Here is an 11,001-nt window from a genome sequence, read left to right on the forward strand (position 1 = left end):
GGGGGGGGGGGGGGGGGGGGGGGGGGGGGGGAGATAGAGGGAGGGCTGAGGGATGGATGGAATGAGTCAAGGAAGGAAAGATAAGTGCCTTAGGAGCCTTGTCATGAGTGGAGACAGATCGCCTGCAGGGATGATTTCTGCTGCTGTGATTGACTCCCTTCCTCCAGGGCTGAGATAGACACGCACACACGCGCACACACACACACACAAACACAAACAGACACACACAGCTTGCTGTGTCCTGAAATATTTTAGAAGGAAAGTCAACTAAGGCTACAACAGTCAACTGGGGTGCTCCTGAACCACACCACTACTGTCAGCTTCTGGATGTTGACACATATATAGTAGGCCTTCATTTATCTATTTTTGACTTTCACAGTCTAACAATAACCAATGTCTCGGACAACTTTTAACTCAACATTAAATACTCTGAACGGCTTAATTGCAGATTTTCTATTAAATTCTGGTGATGTTGAAGTAATAACAATCCCCAGAGGAGCATCAGCCGCTCTCACACAACTCCACTCTGCTTCAAAGGGAACTCTAAACAGAACAGGTGTGCAGGAGTGACCTCTCTGGAGAGAAACGCAGGACAGGAACGAGCTCTGAGCAACATTTGGCTACAAACTTCAAAGGAACTCCATTTTAGTTTTCTTAAACTAAATTGACAGTGGTAGATGCCTGTGTTATGAAAATCACATGTGTCAGCTTGAGCATGTTAGCTTTAGTCTGTGTCAGTCTTTAGCGTGTCATCAAGCACACTTTTAAAAGAGTCCTGTTTTTAAACAAGTCAGCTGGAGGCATTAAAAAGGCATCTGTAGACTGCGCTTTGTACCGACGCATGGCGCCGCTAACGTACGCTGAATTTGTGAGCTACAGCCAATGAGATCGGCCAATGACAGTTGTCATTATATCCACGGACTTTTATTTATGATGAAAGTGGTGCTGTCTCAGGTTACAAGGAATCAAGGCAAGTACAAAATCTGCAAACCATCACCTGTGTTGAAAATCAATCTGAAAGATAAACAGCCTGACAGGAAACAGTGTAGGAATGTATTGGGGAGCGGTTAGTTTATGTACTCATTATCGTGATTATGTCATTTGTGGCTTTTTGTGAGTGTTTAGAGTTTTAAATGACTTGCCCTCACCCTACGTTTAATAAAAAACATTAAAAACGCTGGATATTTAAGCCAACAATGGGGGAAGATTTGTACAATGATTCTAGGAGAGTATAAAACATGCCTCTAATAACCTTTGTGCTCTCTCTCTCGTTTCTCTGTGGCCTCAAAAATGCTAATCGATCCAGCATGTGTTTGACAGAGTGTATGTTGTATCGCTCTGTGTGTGTGTGTTCAGTGTTTTAAGTGCCAGGTTTTCACTAAGTGTTTCCGTGCCTCGGGGGAACAGATAGCAGTGAAAAAGTTGTGGTTTTACGCATCAAATAGATCCAACATTGCCTGATAAGGTCTTCACAGCACACACGAGCATGCAATGTGTCATGACTGAACTGCAGAATCAGGTACACACATTTTTGGAACAGAGAATTCTGCGGAGGACGGGTTGGTTGGATTTTGTTCTGCCATTATTGCATAACCACAAATGACACGAGGACACACCCAGTGTACCAGGAGCACAACTTAAATGAACACTAGCAGGGTGCACATGCATGAATGTCTAAGGTCCAAGGACTAGGGCGGCGCACGTATTATATAACATCTGTATTGCTAAGCTGCGATCGCCATAATTGCAGTAATCACAATTATGCGTCTCTTGGCGAAATCCTTTTATTACTTTTTCTCTTTTGTGCTGCAGTAAAATTAGCAGCAGCTTGTAAGAATATGTGGCCTCCCTGTCATCTGGTTTGAACCAGAACATTGTGAAAAGACTTGAATTGTAATTTCCTTACTCATGTGGAGCCATTCATTCTCTGACACTCTGCTCATTTTCTCCAAAGACGGACAACGTGACAGGGTGTGCTGCCTGATTCTCCGTCTTAACATTTCTCTCGGTTAGGCCGTTACTGGTTGTGTGTAAAGGAAGAGGATGAACGCCGGGCAAATGTTCAGATTGACAAATTACATGATTAAAAATAGACACGGTAGAATGATGATGTATACAATAGGATTAACTGTGATTAACTATCAAGTCCTAATTTAAGTATTTTCTATCAAACAGACAAAATAGAAAAATCAACAGCTCAGAATATTTGTATGCAATTCACTTAACAAAGGAACCCACAACACTAACGGAACCCATCTTTACAGCTCCTTTGAACTTCTGAAGAGGTTCTCTGATCCTATGAGAGACTTCCTACATGCATCAACTTTAATGCATAACTGTGGATGCCTCACAGCTCACTATTATCGGGGAGGCCGTTAATATGAAACGGCCGACATGAAGGTGGAGACCGGCAGAAAAGTCGACTGACATTCATCCCATGTGTGTGGAGCACTGGGCGAGGGCGTCGACAGCAACCTTGTGCACATGCACAAAGTGAGACAAATCCTTTTTCTAAGTCACTCTTGACAATGTCAGCTCTTGAAAGTGACAGCCTTTGTGCATGTCAGTACTCATCTCTGCACACATATAGACAGGTGTGTGTGTGCGCGTACAGTGACATTTTGTGTGGTGGACCAAATCGAGGCAATACATCTCCACACTGAGGAGATAAGTGGGCATAGCCCTGAAAGAGCTGCCTGTGGTTGCCTTGACAGGAGCTTCAACAGCAGGCTTCCTCGGAGCTCTGTGCTCTCGCGGCAGAGCACTTTGAGTCTCGCTGGAAGAGAGACAACCAGACTTCTGGCAGTGCCTTCCCTGCTCCCTATGCATACCTCTTTCAGCTTGACGCCTGCTGCCTTTCACACACACAGCGACTGAGCGGTGATGTGACTCGACAGGGACAAGGGGGCCACTGAAACCTGTCACATGTGGAGTGTGTTGTATCTTTATGGTGCTACCTGGTCACCGGCATCACTTTGATGCTTGGCCTCGTAAATCTCTCTCTTCTCTGTGGTATTACATCCACCCTCAGGGACTGCAAACACATATAATAATAAGTATAATGCAAATAACGTAGCTGTGATTGCACAGGAAAAGTAGAACACAAAACACCTTTGTAGTTTGTAAGAATCCCAGTTGGCCACACAAAGTATTAAGTAAGAAAACTGGGGGCTAATCCACAATATACTTAGGGCTGGATTTAACAATTACTTTATGATGAGACATTGTCTGTCTATGGATCTGAACCAGTTTGTGGTGAAACTGCATGATTTCACCCGATTTAACTATCTAAAATAGGCAATCTTCTTGCTGATGGCCTCGTTCACTTATGGAGGTCATAACGAGGCATCAGTATTAAATTGAGTCTGTCTCTAACAGTTCCTTACATTACTGTAAACACCAAAACACATTGTTATGACTTTAAAAATAACTGTCACTGCATTTCCTACCTCAATTGCCTTTTTAAAATCTGGATTATTTACATTAACTTCCTGTCTTCTCTGTTGCTAACTTTAATGATGCTTTACAGCCAAAAACTCTCAATATGCATTAATGCCCCACAGTTGGCAGTAGTGTGTGTATCACACCAACCCTCCTACGCTTGCAGCATGCACAGACAGTATGTCCATGGTAGTTTCATTTTTAAAAAAAATAAGGAAAGTTAAGAGCATTTATTGACTAACTGCAATTCACATTAGGTAAAAACGTCAAAGCGGGCGAAAGACAAATGAAGTGGATGACAGAGAATCATCTGGCGTTGATCATCGTACTGCAACTGAACTGTGAGCCAAGACACAGCCCACTTCTTCTCAATATGGAGATGCTACATCCCATCAATATGCCAGTTGGCGTGGGGGTGGAGAGTGTGTAAGTGCCGGCATACGAGTGTGAAGCGCACAGCGAGGGAGAACAGATAGAGAATAGATAATAAGTGTCATTAAATCAAGTTCTCCTTAAGAGCAGCAACAACAAAGCACTGTACGCAATGGATCAAAAGTGAGACACTCAGATAGCAAGCAATTAGCCCCCCCCCCCACTAGTAGAGTGGACCACGGTTACACGGAAACACTGAGAACAGTCACGCTGGGCACATTAGACGGAGAAGCCTAAAGATGCTTTGCAGAGGCATTTTCAAAAAAAAAATAAAAAATCGGTGCAAACACAAATCCATGCTTTTACGCACTGCCGGCCTCCCTCTTTGTTATTAACAACAGGATCAATGCTTGGACGTAAGTTCCCCCTTTACATATTCATGTGCGACATTATAACCTTGTATACACACATTTGTGAAGGATTAGAGAAACTCAAAACATGTAACTGTAGTTCTTTTTGCTCGCCTCATAAAACAAGAAAAACCCTGGTTTAGATTACGTCTTGTGTGAGAAGAAATGCACGAGAGCAACTTTAATTGGGACGTCAACAACGCTGCAAGTCTGGACAGTTTAGATGAGTCACTCAGAAATGGGGCTAGGCCACAAAACAGATCAGTTTACTTAGAGTTAAGACTTTACTTAGAGTTGGTACTTAAAAGCATATATTGTATGATGAAAATGACTAATCCTTGTTAATATAGAACAATCTGTCCACGGCTGACATTACGTTTGGACATACTGTATGTGAAGCTCAGTCAGTGAAGGGGACGGATACAAAATTGCATTACAAACACACAAATAACCTTCTAACAAATGTATATTAACATGGAGTCCTATGTGTTGTATTATCAGAAGTGAGGTTTGTCCAGACTTGTCAAGGTTACTCTGATGTTGGACAAAAATAACAGCCAATCAAGAGGCATCCTCGCCTGCCCTTTCATCCTCATGCTGTGTTATGTTGCTATTTTCTTTCGGTTGCATCTTAGATTGTGTTTCTGCCAACTTGCAGGCTGTCAGCAGTCATCAGAGCAGCTTGCAGTTTAGTTGAGGGCCGTCTTGGCCGCGGTGGCGTGACTAAGCTGGGCTCAGGGCCCCCGGGGGGGGGGGGGGGGTTTTTGCCCAGCACTCTTCTTGCTGAGCGGTGACACATGGGTTGTGGTAGGGCGGCTGTATACGGGGCCGCATTACGAACAATCTGGGGACGGCTTGTTGTGGCTGTGAGGGCTAACGGGACGGGGCTCTGCCAGAGGTGGATGCGGCACATTAGAGGCAGACAAGGGCATCAGAATGCGTTTATTAAAAACAAAAACCTTGTTTGTAACATTAAGTGTAATGTAAATCGTTGAAGGGATTTTTGAGCTATTAGAGTATGAAGTTGAAGGTTGTTTTTGAAGCGAATGAAAGGGTTCAGAAATCCACCACAAATATTTATGTTAAGTGGAAACTTCTACGTTCAGGAATGTGAGGGATTTTGAATCAGCGTTTTTCTACATGTTGCTTTAATTCTGTCTCGTCTGAATGAATTCCTGTTCTCGTGCAGCTCTAAATTCATTACAGACACACTGAAGAACTGACAGGAATCTTTTGAGGGGAATAAAAAAGAGCACGTTTTATCTGGAGTAACTACAGGATTTTAAAGGTGGAGGATCTCAGGTTGTAAATGCAGCTTTCTTGGTGGAGGTGAAGCCGCAAGGTCTCAGCTATAAATAAACGTCTCGTCTCACCTTCCTCTGTTTTTTCTTTTTTTTTGCACTTGTGCAGAAACAAATGTGTGTTCTCCTTTCCTTTCAAGTTGTCCACCTCAGTTAGTTTTGTGTGTCTTTGCTGGAGCACAAAGACGTATTCATGATGGGGAAGTGGTGCCTGAGGGGAAAAAAAAAAAGAAGTCTGGGGCTACACCCTGCGGTCCTCTCTCTCTCTCTCTCTCTCTCTCTCTCTCTCTCTCTCACACGCACTCACACACACAAAAGCAGCTCAACTTGTATTGACTGAGACCTTTTAACCAAAACAGAGCGGAGAAAGAGAGGGACAAAGGGAATGAGATGTGAAGCCCGCCTATTTCTTACCAACTATCATGACCAACGACATGCCATGAGATTATTTGTCTCTTTCAGTGGCAATCCCAACTTCCCTTTGAACTGTAATATCTACTGCACCTGCTTCTTCTGCCTCATTGGCAAATGAAAAAACGATTACGGATCCGTGTATAAACGCCACACTTCAAGGGCTAATTATTCTGTGCTTGGCACCACGAAGGGTAGCCTTCATAATGGATTGAATCTCCTTCGGGGTACACGTCTCCTACGAGCCATGTTTTTAAAATGTTGCTCCAGATGCGAGTCTTGTGCGCCCCGCTGAGAGAAATGAATGGCTGAGGGGGATGCAGGCTACCTACAGGTTCACATCCTTAATGAGCAGAAGAGTCTGCTGAGAGCGAGATATGATTGATAGCGCCCGCGACAGAGCTGGAAGAGTGGGGAATCGCAGCGAAGGCTTTTGATAAAGACGATGGGGTGGAGGGATTTGGCAGGCGGCAAAGAGAAGGAATCTGGCATCAGCTCGATGCCAGGAACCCGTCCACCGTGCTGCAAAGAGCGGGAGCACTTCCTCTTGTTCCAGCCCCTCATTCTCTGGTCTGTTGGTTTAATCTGAGCTGGATGTTCCTCCCTGTTGCGTGCCTCACTATATATTCCTGCATAACACACTTTTTCCTCTCTGAGCAAAACAAATAGCAAAAAGGTGGAATTCCTGGCAAGTGACTCCAGATGTTGTTGGCGGCGAGTGGAGGTGAAGAGCATCCAGCCCACTGCGCTTGAAGCCCTTTCTTTATAACCAAAACACGTAAATAAAGAAAGGGAGAAACAGAAGGGGACGGGGTATTTATCGCCCTTAAAACTTGCCATGTTTAAATGTTCTTAATCCTCTCTGGGGCTTGTTAATGGTCCACTCTGAGTGAGAGTCAATGCGACACTAAAGTCTGAAGACAGCACAGAAATGACATTGAGGAGAGAATTACAACAGGAGCTCAGAATTCAGCTAAATCAGTCTAAACCCGCTTCTTTTCTTGGAGGCGGCAGCAATACAGACAACCAGCCAAGAGCGGTTCCCCCACAAAATAATAATGAAGTGAGGCTGGATGGATGCCAGGAGGGTGGCTGCTTATGTCAGCCTGCATAATGTGTTGGACCAGAGTCTCTGTGGTGTCACACTAGTGAGCTATTGACAGGCTCTCATTCATCCTGCAGTATCCCAACTAATTATTCTACTACAGGGTTTTATTAGATCCACAGTTCAGTGAGCACATTAGGTAGATTAACCACTGTGCATTGACTGAAGCAATGTTGCCCAATCAACACAATCCTAAACAAAATGTTTAAATTAAGATAGATTTTGTTCTATACTTAATAGTCATTGTTCGCTTTGCTTAATTGTACTTACAAACTAAAATTATTGTGTATGCATTATTTTTCCCTCCAAAATAACCTTAACTTGACATGGAGTTATTTTTTAACTCTGTGTGAAGGACGTTCACTGGGCAAAATGTAGTCCGAATGGTTTTCTAAATGATGATGTTACAGCCACAGAGACACACAGGCTACAATTAAACGGACATGAAGAGCCTTGCCTGTGAGAGAGAGCGAAGGGAATAACTTGTGGTGGGAAAAATGAAATGACACCTTTCAGTACCAACGCCATTGAACCGGAGACTCACCGGACTAAACATTAGGACACGTTTAGCTCGGAGAACGTTAGCTTACCTGTCTTGAATTGTTCGGACCTCGTCCTCGGCTCCACACTTGCTTTGTGATAACGACAGAAATCCAAAAGCGCGTTGATGAAAAACGAAACAAAGTCCTAGTGAATAAATACTACCATGTCCTAGCCAACTAGCACACACGCGAACCACGCCGACTGTTTTTAACTACCACTTATGTAATTACTGGTTCATTAGCTAGTTGTGTAAATACTTATCATTAAGCGCGCGCGTTTCTCTCACTATGCCCGCGCGAAGCATCCCCCTCCCACGCGCTTTCTTCACCAGCGAACGTGGACAGCTGATGTTTTTCTCTTGCTTTACGGGGATAAAGAAGCTGGGCTCGTGTTGTTTCGGTGCTGCTGTAGTCCGTTCAGGGTGGTTTCCCATGCAGAATGCTCCGCGTGGCTCACGTCGTTACGGCTCGGTCGACAGCTCACATGAATATGTCGCGGAGAAAAGAACACCAGCGACGCAGCTTCATCCCTTCCAGCCAACTACTGCTGGAGGGTTCAGGTACGGCTCGGAATTTCCCGCTCTTCCTTCTTGGCCCTCAAGTTTGAACTGAATAGTCGGTGACTACTCATTGCAACTCCATTCGGAAATTGTCGCAGGTTGTTTTCCCGATCGGCTGCATTTCAACTCTAATTTTGGAATAGGTCTTTCCATTATTATTATTATTAGTTCATTATTTTCCGGTACGTTTGTAGGTCCAATTAATACTACTCAGCCATCAACATCGCCATGTTTCAGCACATACTGGCACATATACCTTTGTGGAAATGTCCTTACATCTCCTGGATGTCACATTAATACCAATTTGTTTAAGCGTGTGAACGGAATCCGTAATAGTCATAATTCCGTGAGGACTTGAAGGCAATCTAACACTTTTTTTTATAGATGGGTTGTGTGTTGGAGATCTGCTCTGCAGGGATGTGACCGACAAAAAGAGGGGAGGGAGCGAGCCCCTCTCATCTGTCATGCATTTCCCCTTTGATTCAGCTGCAGCCACTGAATCTTATTTTCCAGCATTTCTCCCCCTGGGCCCTTTGTTCTGTGTTCAGCTGTGGAATGTGCTGGAGAACACAGTTAATTGTAAAAACAGTATCTCTGATCTTGCTCTTTTTCTCTCTCTTTTTACCTTTGCTTTATAGCTACAACTACCACTGAAAGATTAAGGTTTGTGGCAGGATGACACAAAGCAGGGGCGTCAATTCACTCAGACCTACATCACAGCAGAGTCTCTGCAGAGTGGAACAAAAACCTATGGCCTGTCTGTGTGATCAAATGTAGCTCACAAAATGATCAGCTGAGAGGAAACACTGCTCCCAAGTGTTCCCCATTGTCACGCCTTTTGATTTTGATTTATTCTTTTTAAGAAAACAAACAACATGATCTAATTTGTACTCAAATAAAGAAGGTGTAATGGCTATAATGAATATCCACCAGATAACAAACATATTTTTGTATACTACCATTGTCATCATTTCTTTGGTATCACACAATTTTCCAAAACCATTTTCTTTTAAAAAAATTAGTTTTTCCTTGAATATTGTTTTTAGATTTCACCAGCCACTTCTACCATTAGGTTAAAAAAAAAGACGCCACCGTACAAGTCAACATCTTCCCACAAGAGCTGAAGGCAATCTGCTTTCAGACAAGAGAGAATTCAAAGTTTGTATAAAATTAGTGAAGGTCAAATTTGCAAAACATTGCCAAATAAGCAGCAAAATGCAATACTTGCTCCACCTGTTGGTTGTTTAGTGGTGATGGGGACGTTTTGTCAAAATAACTTTTAGGGCTGAGCTGCTCAACCTCACGGTATGAAAAGAAAACTAAAGAGTACAAAGTAGAAGTTTGCTCATATGAACATGAGTGTAGTTGCTTTAGGGTGAATGGGTGAGGTGAGATGAGATGGACAACAAATTGCTCCCACAGAAGTGTGTTTTTTTTAGTTTTCTTTAAACAATAATATCACATATAAATTCTCTCTATCATAAATCAACTTGTAAGATATTTTACAAATCAAACCCAGCCTGAAGTACAGAAGAAAAGTACAAGTACAAGTACATTAAGACACTGTCACACAAGGTTGCCGAGTGAAAAACAGTAAGGCACCAATGCCGGCGGTGGCATAGGTAGTTTCCTAATAAATAGGAAAAAATAAATAACATCACCAATTGAAACCAGCATTAAAAAAACAGCATTTTTCAAAAAAAATCAATACAAAAGAAACAATACTGCAAAGCATAAATGTACTATTTAAAAAACCTTATTCGTGGTACACATCTTGTGAAAGATCAGCAGAACAAAGAGCTGGAAGTTCTACTCAGGTCTTTGTGTTGGTTTGCACAGAAGCAACTGAAGGCCATAATCGCCTGAATTTTAAACACAGCTGACCTAGTTGTGATAAATAACCCGTCTTACTATAAACTTAACGTTGGCATTTAAAAATTACTGAATAAATAGCATAACTTCATAACCTATTTTTACTTCCACAGGTTGGTAGCAAGAGGTCTTGAAAATAAGTGGCACTTTAATCACACCAACAATAGGTTGTGTGGCACACATAGGGAAAGTGAGAGTTTTTCAGCTGCTAATTCTTTCTAACTTAATTTATTTCTGCAAAGGGTTGTTGAATAACCTTTTTGGCACCAATGTTCGTTAATTCAGGATGCACAAAAGGCAACTAATACAGTCTTGACTATCACACACCCACTGACGGCGTGGAAGATCTGTTGCATTCCTGCACACCTTCTGTTGATTCAACACTTCCTGCAGGCTGTTAAACAGCGACGCATAAGAATTAATTGACTGAAGTCAAATCAAATGATCCAGGCTGATAACAAAACAAATATTGCAAGAGTGGATTTGGACTTTTGGATTCAAACGATTTGATGCCTCTTTGCACGTACACAAGTGTGCCGTGCCGTCTTTCACTCGGTGTGTTTCACTGTTGTGCTGTAAAGGCTGTGCTTCTGTTTCACACTGTTAAAAAGCATCAAAGCTAAAAAAAAAAAAAGTCTCGACAGATTGTTTGGAGAGGAGCTCCGAAGGGAATGTGAAGAGGACCAGAGCTGTAAGACATAACTGTGTTACTTTCTCCTCTAAAACATTGAATAAAGTACCAGAATAAACAATAGCAATTCACAATAGTATTGCTCACAGGGTGGGTTAATATCTGATCCACTATGGAACTGTCATTATTGATACAAAAATAGATATGAAAACATTTACTGTATATAAAGTATATGGCAGACGATCAAGAAGTGGGTTACTTTGTTCTAAATACCGATAAATTCAGAAACTCTCACACTCAACGACAAAATGCCACAACTACCTATATCACAGCATCCCCCCCCCCCCCCCCCCCCC

At 42.7% G+C, this 11,001-nt stretch overlaps 1 protein-coding gene across 1 annotated transcript in view; it reads right to left on the reverse strand.

Moving 5' to 3' along the window:
• Positions 1-10,976, reverse strand: part of sertad4 (SERTA domain containing 4) — an 18,580-nt gene extending 7,604 nt beyond the window's left edge. Inside the window, exon 1 of the mRNA XM_031866798.1 lies at positions 7,631-10,976. The gene's annotated coding sequence lies outside the window, so the exon portion shown is untranslated. The remainder of the gene's footprint in view (positions 1-7,630) is intronic.
• Positions 10,977-11,001: the final 25 nt, after the last annotated feature.

This window comes from Anarrhichthys ocellatus, unplaced genomic scaffold (genome assembly GCF_004355925.1).
Source record: "Anarrhichthys ocellatus isolate YVR2014 unplaced genomic scaffold, GSC_Weel_1.0 scaffold36, whole genome shotgun sequence".
NCBI lineage: Eukaryota > Metazoa > Chordata > Actinopteri > Perciformes > Anarhichadidae > Anarrhichthys > Anarrhichthys ocellatus.